At 45.2% G+C, this 12149-nt stretch overlaps 1 protein-coding gene across 4 annotated transcripts in view; it reads right to left on the reverse strand.

Annotated features, from left to right (window-relative positions):
* The window catches only part of ZHX2 (zinc fingers and homeoboxes 2), a 75017-nt gene that overhangs the window by 40738 nt on the left and 22130 nt on the right, over window positions 1-12149 (reverse strand). For 2 of the 4 annotated variants that reach the window (XM_057415265.1, XM_057415264.1), the window contains exon 2: window positions 1777-1848. The exons of the other annotated variants lie outside the window; for them this stretch is intronic. The gene's annotated coding sequence lies outside the window, so the exon portion shown is untranslated. The remainder of the gene's footprint in view (window positions 1-1776; window positions 1849-12149) is intronic. 4 annotated transcript variants of the gene reach the window in all.

The following is a 12149-nucleotide window of genomic DNA, read 5'->3' on the forward strand; positions in this document are numbered from 1 at the left end:
GGAAGCAACCACCAATGGGACGCATTAGTACACAGATTCATTAGGATCTCAGAAACACTTTCCAAATTTCAACACTTTCCAAATTTCAACAGTGCCTACTTTAACAGTAAACCAAGCAAAGTTTGTTTTTCAGATGAACAAAGAACATTTTTGGCATATGGATATACTTCGCGAGACATAACACGTACAAGTGGCATCTTTCTGCTGAATTCTGTTCACCTAAACAAGTATCTACTGTTTCCATCAATTCAGAGACAACACAGCTGTAAAAAGGACACCACAACCCATCCTGTGCAATGCTTTGTGACTGAAAAAAATAAACCTCACAGCTCAATTAACAGGTCTCATGTGACACTTAAACACCAAAGAGTGAGGAGAAAATGTTTGTATTCAAAGGGAGAATATAAACTATGTACCTTAGGGAGGGAGGGCCAATGCAAAACATCATCCTAATTTCACATCCCTTTTCTCCCAGTAACTACACTCACTGCCTTCACAAAAGGCTGAAAGTAGGATTCCTTATTATTTTTTTTTGCTTACCAGTTTCTGAATGCTTGTTACATACTTATTAAAGACTTTTAACCACATCTTTACCAAACACTGATTGACTCAAGTTTCTCTCCCATTAATGAAACATAATCCTTTTGTTTTTCAGGCTCATTTCAATTTGGGGTTTTATTCTGCTCTAGCCCAAATAGAACTGTACTGCTGTAACAGCAAACAGGCTGTAATCCACTGAAATAAAAATGGAAACAAAACTCTGCTGATTTCCAAGTAACCATAGATTTCTATCACCACAGAACAGGGTAAAAATGGGATGAGAGTTGGGCTGATTTTAAAAACCTCAATCCCCCTGCCCCCCCATATTCGGCCCCTTCTACTAAGAAATTACTTACAGTAAAGCCCAAAGCAATAGCATCCAAACTGGAGCTCTCTTATCCAGCCTTGCACCAGCCCAAAAAAGCTGCTTCAGGAGCCTGTGCTGTATTCAGGACCTCAACCAAGGTCTACCCAGGTTAGTTTAGTGAGGCCCTGGCTGGTCCACCTGGGGAGCTGCAAACCAGCCACAGCTGCTGGGAAATCACAGCCTGACTTTTAACAATGGAAAACACCATGGTGAAGTTGCTCCTTAAATGTACACTTCTGTATTTATACATTTATAGACACGCTTTTATATTTATACATTTATATATAAAGCTCCTGGCCAAGCTGCTTTGGAGCAAGGCAGGTGTCTCCTGTGCTGTAAACTTCCTCCAATGCTACTTTATCACATCAGGGAAGAGCTAAGTATTGGATAGCTTTCCATTTTGATGACAGGGCTAGGGTGGTGTGCATGCACACAAAACCAAACCTCACAGTCAATCTGTGCTCTTCTCCCGTTACAGACTTCCTTCCCAAGGAATGCCTTGCATCAACTCTCCAGCAAGATTTTGTTTCTCAATGGCTGGTAAAGCTTGGAAACAACAAACAAGCTTCAGATGGTGCTAATGGTCCATTCTGCTGACCATATTCTCAGTTAAATGCATTCATGTGGTTCAAATCTGCAGCGAGATAATTATTCAGCCTATGTGGTAACACAATGCTGACTTTATTTTGTGGCTTGCGAAGAGGTGCCAAAGGCACACAACTGGTTCCAAAAGACTGGATCTGCTTGCTGTAAACATTTCTTAAAATGTCTTAAAAAAAAAAAATTAAGAAAAAAAGAATCTTCCTTCTGTTCGAGTGAGCTTGTGTTTCTCATTTAAGGGAAAATAGGGGAAAAAAAAAGCTACTCACAGCACTGTATTTCTTACATCCCGGGAATCTCAGTACTTATACCTCTCTGAAGGCGAGCAGAACTTCTGATACCTACAAAAGGGGAAAAACTATGTAAGCTGGGGGAAAAAAAGAGGTGAAAATTGCAGACATCCCTTCCACTCTCTGACTGTCAATGTTGTTCTTTTCGCCAACACCCAGGAATGCCGACTGACAGGAATCGCAGCGATCCCCTTCCCCCTGACCACCACTGACAGAAGCAGAATCTGGAAGAGTTGGTCCTCCAGCCCTGTTACAGGAACACAACAAACCCTGGGGCCTCCTGGGGAAAAAAGAATCCACATTTCTTAGGCCAAGCAGACAGTGGGGAGCACTTGCACGCTGATGTCCTAAGACACCACTGCAGTGGTTTGGACTGGAAATACCCACAAAACATCTGCTGCTGCAGACATGCACCAGCACAAGCTCTGTTTGACTACTGGGGACTTGGACAAAATGCATCCAAATTGCATTTTCTCCTCCTTAAAGGGACTCACCTGCTGTGTCCCAGAGCTACAGGTGGCTTTCCTCATTTTTTCCCTAAAGAAATGGGAGAGGAAGGTTTAGCTTCAGCAATTGCAACTGCAGTACTGATACAAAATATTTCACCTTTCACACCTGAGAAACACGATGCCTGCAGGACTGCAAAGAACAGGCAAAGGGAAAATAAATGGTCATGGGACCTCTCTGAGTGAAATCCACACAGCAAAACACCCTGCTAGCTCCTCAAGAAAAGAGGCAGAAGCTTATCGATTGCTTCAACAGCACCAAGAGCACAACCTGCATTTTCATCTCAAGCTGAAGTACTTGAGTTTGAAGCTTCAGGCTCTTGTTATCTGGCCGGAGGAAGGGCAGATTCCTCCCCCAATTCCTTCTCTGGAGTCTTCTGCTCCTTCCCAGCAGGTATAGGAGGGTGTTTTTTGGCTGTTTTCAAAAGAACATACAACTTGATTTCCTGAAAGAACATCATGGCTAGTAGAGGAGCTGGGAGGCCAGGAGCTGTTACACAACCAAACCCATCTTTTAAGAGCTTAGAATAGAAAAAGCTGCATGTTTATTCATAGATAAAAGGGAAGCTGCTTCTCGCTTTGCTCCATCTCAGAGTAAGGCAAAAAATTGCCAGTTTCACTGAATTGCAAAAGAGCAATAAACATACAGGATAGCTGCTGATTTTGTGCTATTTACACCTCCAAAGCTTTTGGACTCAGCTGGCCACCTTCTGCTGCCCTTCCTCTCTCTTTTGAGTTAAATCCTCCACTCTCCCACTGTAGGCTGCAAGCCTGGAGCCAAGTTGTTCCTGTATTTAATGGACTTAGTCCAGTTATCTCATAGCAAAACCACTATCTGAAACCTTGCTTTTTCAACTGCTCCGTCCAACATGCAAAAGTGACTCTGCATCTTGCCAACAGGACCAAAACCACCCCCAGGGATAAAACACTTTAAACGAACAACAAAATCACCTGTAGTGCAACACAGCCCCGTCTTTCCCCTCTAACCTCTAAGCAGATCCCTAACCTCTACTTAGGAAGTTAATTAAAATAAATACATATGTATGGTGCTTTTGCTTCTTAGGACTATCTAATGAGCCTTACAATTTTTGGTGCTTTTCCTAAAGACCCTGCTGGTGAAGTTTCTGTGATGATCCCTGCTTTTGGAAATGTAAAGCAGAAAGACATCTCCAGGGTGATTAAATCCAGCCCCTTGCTGGTGTACTCATAATGCACAATCCTCTTCAGAAAGCGTGTAAAAAGTTTCTACTCCTTGTGGCTATGAGAATATGATTTGGGTTTAACACAACAGCTCAGAAAGAAGTTGGTAATATATGCATATACACATATATACATACATATTTCACATCTTTTAAACAATTTAATGGTTTTGGGAGATCTGCTGCTTTTGAAAGCCTGGAGTTAGCTACGATTCTACAATTCTATGATTCAATGGTGAAATCGTAGAATCATAGAATGGTTTGGGTTGGAAAGGACCTTAAAGTCATCCAGTTCCAACCTCCTGCCATGGGCAGGGACACCAGGTTGCTCAAAACCCTATTCAGCCTGGCTTTGGACACCGCCAGGGATGGAGCATTCACAACTTCCCTAGGCAACCCATTCCAGTGCCTCACCACGCTCACAGTAAAGAACTTCTTCCTTATATCTAACCTGAACTTCCTCTGTTTAAGTTTAAACCCATCACCCCTTGTCCTATTGCAACAGTCCCTGATGAAGAATCCCTCTCCAGCATCCTTGTAGGCCCCTTTCATATACTGGAAAATTGCTATGAGGTCTCACCACATTCATAGAGAAATGCAATTGTTTTTTTGCAACAGGTATGTAATTACTAATGAAAACTCTTGCCCAAGTTTGTTTGTCCTGAGCATCCCTGTGTTGGCAGCTCTTGAGCAGTCTCCCGTGGGGGCACGCTTACTCCAAGCCAGCTCAAGGCAGAGGAGGCAACTCTCCTTGCTATGAAAGCATCATGTCCCTGAAACGCATCACAACTCCAGGATCAGGTGAATTCAGACCAGACCTCCCCACTCCACAGGAGAGCATCCATGCAGGTATCACGTCCTCGCTTACATGAGCCATGCCACACAAACACCCGCAGACTCATGGACAACAGCCTGGGAGATCTGTATCTGCTGGTCCTTGTACACATACAAAACAGATGATGGTGGTTCATGAATTACCACACCCCACCTGGTTCACAGGAATAGCTTGTGTCTAACAACACATGGCAAAACAAAGCAAAATGAAGATTTTTTTAAAACACTTTAGTCAAGTACATCACTTGAGAAACACCGGCACTCGCACGGTTTCTGCCCCCCAAACACCACAGCAGTCAGCACCTGAAAATGGGATTCGTTTGCTTGGTTCGCCATGAAATTGCTCACAAAAAAAGATTGCCAAGATACCTTGAGTGAGCTAAAATGTAAATCTCAAGCTGCTGTTAGGGCTGGGAAGAGAAATAACGGTACTTTTTAGCTGCTTGACAGAAAAGTTCCTTTGAGACTCTCAACCTACAGAAATGATCAATTTTGCAAAAAAACATTTTACAGACAGAAATGGAGTTGGGAGCCCTGAAAGCGCTTGGCTTTCCCCAGCTGCGCTCAAAACGAAGCAAAACAAACCCCAAACTCCTCCCCACCTCTTTTCCTGAAAGATGCCAACTTGATGGTTTAAACCCTGTGGTCAGACAAAAGCATCGCTGATGGGCAGGTCATGCCAACCCTCTGCATCCCCATGAGGCTTTGGTGCTTCTCCCCCATCACTGCCATTGACCTATCCCCATGGCCTGCCTGGCTCAATGCCCAAAATGTGCTGGCTCAGGCAATGGGTCAGGGCAACTTTCTTCATTAAGCTAATGAGCCCGGGGATGCTGCTTTCCTCTGCTGGCTCAGTGGGGCAGGAACACAGCGAGGCTGGCAGCTACCCGCCACGTCCCTGCTCCTCCTAGCTTATACCTAGATTTCCCTAAAAGCTACCATGATCAAAATTACCACCTTAGCGATCTGAATTACTTCTAACACTAGAGTAGAAATGCCTTCTATTGAATTAAATATGCACAGCTGTGTCGGAAATGGGGGGTTTGCAGCCCGTAGATTGCAGACTGTTATTACAGCGTGATTAGCAGATACAAGTGTTCCTGAAAGTCGTCTGTCTTCACAGGCTGAAAAAAACAGTTATCCCAGCAGATTCTGAGTACCCCATCAGGTCCTGGCTGCTGGTCCAGTCCTTGTTAAACATTCACCAAACCTGGCAGACTTAGCATAAGGGAGCAATGTGCTCACGAGCATCCTTCCCTTCAACACCTTTTTTAAAGCTAATAAAATTAATCCATCCCTGCCCCCATCTCTATGACAAATGCACAAAACACAATCCAGAGATTCCATCAAATACCTAAACAGGCAGTAAGAAAGCTACTAAAACACCCTGAAGTGAAAGCACACAGAACCCGTGTAGATGGTGATGCTTGGAGAGGCCTGGGGATATCCCTCACCCCTCTCCATCCCCAGCAGTCTTACCCTTACCCCACTTGGTGCTAAGGGACCTTTCTCCAGCCTTTTGAACGAAGATGAAACAGGGATGGGTATTTCTACCCCACAGCCTGGGAAAACCACTGGCACCAACCTGGAAAACACAGAGTAGGAGGTTCCTGCCAAGGGTCACCTTCTCCACCTCAGCAGTGTGACAAACACTTGCATGAGGTCTTAATGCTGCACCATTTGCAGGTACCTGTGAGCAGAGGCTGTCCCAAGGCCACAGCACTCTGCAGCCCCCAGCCTTTGGTTCCCTCAGGAAAGCGTCTACAAGCTACAGGAATGGATCAAACCCCTCTTTGCAATGACTTCTTGCAATGCCAGCTGCTTTTGGAAGTATCTGGAAGCACGAGTGAAGACCAAGTAACAGCAAAATAAGAGTAAATGAGAGCTGAGGTTGTACAGCCTTTCTGCACATCAGTTTCCATTGTTAAATTTAGCTCATCGGGAACCAGAGCACTGACCAAAATGAAAGAGAATGGGAAAGCATTGCACAAAGTGGATTATATTTGCTTTTCAACACATCCCCCAGCTGTGGATGTCAGCAGAGAAAGGTATACTACATTCTTTTCTATCTCCTTAACTGTTCTTAGCTTCCTTCAACAAATCAAAGTGCTTTCTTGAGGGGTGAGAAATCTCAGTATTGTATATTATTTTGGCAGCAAGGGCTTTGAAGCAAGAAGAAGAATGCTTGATCACAAAAGAAAATTCAACCAGAGTGAGCTATGTCCTGTATGGTTCTGGCCAACAGAAAGTTCATCATTATTTTATCTGGCTTTTAGTAGGGTTGAACTATTCCACTTTATTCCTCTTAAACCCTGCATTTCAGACTGCCACTCTCTGCTTATTTACCTACTTGTCCATAGTGATGAGCACATTGGAAAACAGTTGTTAGACCCTCCTCTGTCAAAACCATGATTAATAACCGTTTTCCAACACAGTGGTTGCTACAGTAGCACTGCTGTAGGACGCTTTTGCTGCCCGACGTATGTACAGCAATAACTTTAATTTTCAAACAACCGAGCTGTGGATGGTTCATCTGATAATTAATTATCAACATCACGGGATGTCCAGTCATAGAATCACAGAATCCTTCACTTGAAAAGGACCTGTAAAATCATCAAGTCCAACCGGTAATTTAACACTGACAAGTCCACCACTAAACCATGTCCCTAAGCACGATCTACTCATCTTTTAAATACCTCCAGGGATGGTGACTCCATCACTTCCTTGGGCAGCCTGTTCCAATGCTTGACAACCATTTTGAGACGAAATTTTTCCTACTATCCAATCTAAACCTCCCCTGGTGCAACTTGAGGCTATTTCCCCTCATCCTATCACTTGTTATTTGTGAAAAGAGATTGACCCCCACCTCACTACAACCTCCTTGCAGAGAGCTGGAGAGAACAGTAAGGTCTGTCCTGAGCCTCCTTTCTCCAGATTAAGCAACCCCAGCTCCCTCAGCTCTTCCTCATAATACTTGCGCTCCACACCCTTCACCATCTTCATTGCCCTTCTCTGGACCCACTGTAGCACCTCAATGTCTTTCTTGCAGAGAGGGGCCTAGAACTGAACACAGGATTCGAGGTGCAGCCTCACCAGTGCTCATTACAGGGGGACAATCACTTCCCTGGCCCTTCTGGCCACACTACTGCTGATGCTGTTGGCTTCTTGGCTGCCTGGGCACAAGATGGCTCATCCTCAGCTGGCCATCAACCAACACCCCCGCCGTTTCTTTTGGGCAGCCTTCCAGCCACTCAATCCCACAGCACTGCAGTCCCTGTGTTCAGATCCATCCAGGTGTCATCATACAAGCTTGCTGAAGGGAAGTGGTGTATGCTGTACCCAGGGGACATAGCCAAGAATCACACCCTCCTCTCCCCTCCAAACGCCCTTACTCACAACAACAGCAGTGCTATAGAGGAAAAGACCAACAGAGCGAGAGACAGAACTGAAGCAAACAATACAAAAACATGCTAACCCACCTCAGGCCCCACGGTCTAAATGCATGTGCCAATTTGGAAAGGACGGAGGTCATCATTCCAGACTGCCTGTAAGAGGTATCACTAAGGCTGATAGGGCAAGCCAAGTGAGCAGCAGCCCATCAGCACAACTTCATGTGTGCACAGCACTACTTGACCTGGACTGCAGCCAGAAACATCACTAACTACATTCACTGCTTACATCTACTGTCAGAGTGACACAAGTTAAAGCCTCCCAGTACTGCTGTTAGGTTTGTCCTGGTGTCTCCAGTTTCAGCCTGCTTTCCCCACCACATGACCCAGCCCAACAGCAGACACTCTCTTCTCCCACTCTTAATTCATTCCCTCTTTTGTTTCCCTCAACCCTCAAGCTGAAAATCAAAAGACAACTTAAAAGGAAAAACAAAAAAAAGACTGATGAAGGCCAGGCAGCAACTACATTTTGCTGTTATAAAAATAAATACAAGAGGAAGGGGTTTTCCTTTTCCGGCTGCTCAGACCATTCCTACTTTTGGCTGTAAGCACCCATGTGTTTGCAAATTCCTGCCAAACACAGCAGCCGTCAGTGAAAAAGTGGTACAAGAAACAAAATGAGCACAGGGTGTAAATATAAAGCAAGAAAGCACTTTGCTCCTTTCAAATAACTGTGTTTGTGCTTCATTCCCTTCTGAAGACCAGCGAGTGCTGCTCAGTGTTACCGAGTCTCTTATTTTCAGTAAGAGCGTTCATATATCCGTATCTGGAAGTGAGATACACCTGGGTCAGCATCCCCTACATTCATGCGACGTGACCTATTTTCAGCTGCAAAGAGGCCATAGGAAAGGTTGATGGACTGCCCTACACATACGTTGCCACAGGGTCCTGGTGAGTGCTGAGCTCCAGCTCTTTCCTCACTGCAAACTCCTGAAGCAGCCTGTTGGAGAGGAACCTATCCCAGGATATGTGCCTGCCTGCTGCACTTGCTCCCCAGCCCCATAGCCCCCAGTGCCCACACTTCTGTCCCCCCCATGCTCCAGTAAACACAGTCGAGAGGGGAAAGTCTGCACACACCAAGCACTGAACGACAGCATCCAACCCCGAGGACCAGAAAAGCATATGGAAATCCCCACAAAGCAGCTGTTTTGTGGCATTTTCTCCCTATCCTGGGGATAGCCAGCACAGCCTGGCTGCTGCAGCTGCTTATTCTGTTAAGACTGGGTAGATTTGGGCCCATCCTTCCCCTCTAGCTAGACTTTAACAAAGGGATGGGAGACAACTTTCTCCTTACAGCCTGCCAGTCTCACGGCCTCACAAATCTGTCCTTTCCATCTAGTACCTTCACTGTGATTATGTCTGCATTGAATGCTGATGTGTTATGCTTCCAGGTCCATAGCACTGAACAGCCTGGGATGGGGATGTTTTTAGGAGCCAAAGCAGAACAGATTCAGACACTGTGTATCTGAGTCCTGCAGACCCAAGAGCTATACTGGAATCAAGATTTGGGTCCTACGTATACTGGAATACATCTATGGCAGCAGATGCTTTTTACAGCTTTCTACCTGATTCAGGATCCAGGGCACAATTACGTTTCTGAGAGTGAATCCTGCTATTGGGATACACCTTTGCCACTCACTCCAGTACGAGCAGATTTGAAGCAAGGAAGATAAAATGCAATTCACATCCTACTGTGAAGAGCTGTTCAGGAGAAATGCACTTTCACCCTTTAAAATTCAGACAAAACCAGATTTCATACAAAATTTATCCTATCCTTCCTCATAACCAGCAACATGACATTGATTTCTTCCGCCTCATGATATATTTAATGAGGGGGAAAAAAAGGCTCACGTGCACACCCCTTTCTCCAGTGCTCCTTGTTATTCCTCCAGAACAATTCTTCAAAGCTGCCGAGATCACTGCATGTTACCTCCTTTTTGAAGGATCACATACACTGCATCAAAAAGCATGCAAGAAAAGTTCTAGGGCATGAAACCAATTTTTGCACACTTTTATCTGGGTCAGCTTTTCCATTGATTCTACAAATACCACATCGTCTTTATTTTTTTCTTTAAAGCTAAGGCTTTATTAGTTTAAAAAGAAGAAAAAGAGAACATCAAAACTTAAGTCAAATATTCATCCGAGCCAAGGATTAGTTTTGTTGGGTGACTCCAAATCAAGAAAGTAGGTATATATATATACATAGATATAAAATAAAGTGTAACTAACAGTGAAAGAGCATCTGGATTGATTTCTGAAGTCAGTAAATGCCCTCTCCCCATACTGCTGCTGTTTTCAGTAAATACTATTTAACATCTTTGCTGTTAGGTGTACAAAACTTAGAGAGCTGACAACATGTAGGAAAAATCTGCCAAGTTTTCCTCCATGGTTATGAACTATTTGGCGCAGCCTTCAGCTTTGCTTTACGTTGTTTCATCAATCCAATGTGTGTCTTGAGGCGCTCTGAAACAGAAATAATAAATAAGAACTGGTGTCGGGTGACAAAGGGCTGGATCCTGTCTTCAGAGGAGATGACTTGTTGCAGACAGCATAAAGGTCTCATATCGGCTTCACCTGTACACATGGGTGGGAAATGGATAAAGGACACTTCTAGAAGCATGCCTACAAACAGGTGACAGTTTGTAGTAAGAGCAACTCATACAATTCGCTTGCAATCCACATGACAGCAGAAAAAACCAAAGTAGTTGGGAATTCTAATTAACTTCTGGTGAAAACGGCCAATGAACCGGCTCTCCAGTGTGCTTCCAGGAGTCCTTTCACTTTTCAGAGATGCTTTTGCATATTTTGGTAGTGGTGTGATGCTGGCAGTAACAACACATTGCCCAAGAGCCTGATTAGCAAGCGCACTTCTGCTGGAAGCCGGGCATCCGCTTTGGCAAGACCAAACACAGGGACCCAGCACATAGCGAGTGGGGCCATTTGCACTTCCCATTCAGAACCTGAGAGGGGTCTGACTAAGCCAAGCATTGCTTTCCTGGCTCTGGGATGCCCATCTGGCACACTCGAGATCCAGAGGATCATCAGGAGGATCCCTCAGTCTTTTTATATTCCATTTTCCCAGCCTGCAGAGCTGGGATGGAAAGATGAGTAATCATTTCCACTGCACCCATTGTGTAACACAAACAAAACCCCCAGCCTGACAGACTTCTGATATGCAAACGATTAAAGCCAAACATTTTCTTGCCACAGTTTTACCCAATTAAGCCTTGCTGTCATTAGGGGCACTGTGCCAGTCCTGCACTAGGCTGCTGGATGCTGCCTCCAGCATTGCACATCTATAACTAAAGAGCTGCAGACAAGTGAGCTGTGCTCACTGCAGTCCCCTCACTCAAGGCGACCCTCCTTCAAGCACCCCACCCTGCTGTACGCCATCCACCACTGAAGTGCAGTTCTTAATATACAAGAATTGCAAGAATTGTTGCTATATTACACCTCAACTTCTCTCCTCCCCCATGCATTAACTAGATGCTCGAAGCTTTGCAACCTTTCCAAGAAAATGCCTTGAAAAATAAGACAGGGGAGCTCACGTTAAATAGGGAAATGAAAACTCAGTGCTAGCTGCCCCGGAAAAGTAGGCCAGGCTTCTCTCGACCAAATCTCCAGGTATCTCCGAATGGCACAATTCTTAAAATATGCTCAGTCTGATGAGAAGCTGGCTCGCAGCTCTTGCTACACTTGGAGCATTAGGAGTGAATCTGAAATCAAACAGGCACAATCATTTTTGAAAGAAACCTCCAAATGCAGGGCTGCTCGCTGAACCCCTGCCCTGGCTTGCTCTCCCATCCCAAAACACACTGAGACATCACCTTGGGAAAGCCAAACTTGGTACCAACAGAGGTGCCAACACCTCTTTCAACCAGCACTGAAACTGGCTGCGAACCCCAAATTCCCAAGGTTTCTGTCTGCTGGCAGCCATCCTGCTCCTTCCCAAGGCTGGGCTCTAGTGCCAGCCTTGATGGGAGATGTGACGTGGATGGCAGAGGCGAAAGTGGAGGGACAACCGGCTGATGGACCTCCCTGCTGGGAAGGCAACCACATAGCAGATCTTAACACAAACACATATCCCATCCTAACAGGACTTCCCTTGGGGAATGTTTCTTTTCCTTGCGTGCCACATTCCAGGCCCTCTCCATTCACTTGCTTCATTTGTTCATGCCTTCTTAGTGGTGAGAAGCCAAGCCCTACTCACCCTCCTTGCTCCAGATAGTGACTGTAAAAAGCAGGACTGAGTAAGCAGCAAGTACTTTCCCCTCCTCTCCTTTACACTGGGGGGAAACAAGGGCTGCTTTCCTTTAGCTGCCTTCCTCACCCTCCTCTCAACTATCACCCCACCATAATGAATT

The sequence above is a fragment of the Pezoporus wallicus genome, unplaced genomic scaffold (assembly GCF_028554395.1).
Source record: "Pezoporus wallicus isolate ANWC-B61680 ecotype Strahan unplaced genomic scaffold, APGP_CSIRO_Pwel_v1 contig_3812, whole genome shotgun sequence".
Lineage (NCBI taxonomy): Eukaryota > Metazoa > Chordata > Aves > Psittaciformes > Psittacidae > Pezoporus > Pezoporus wallicus.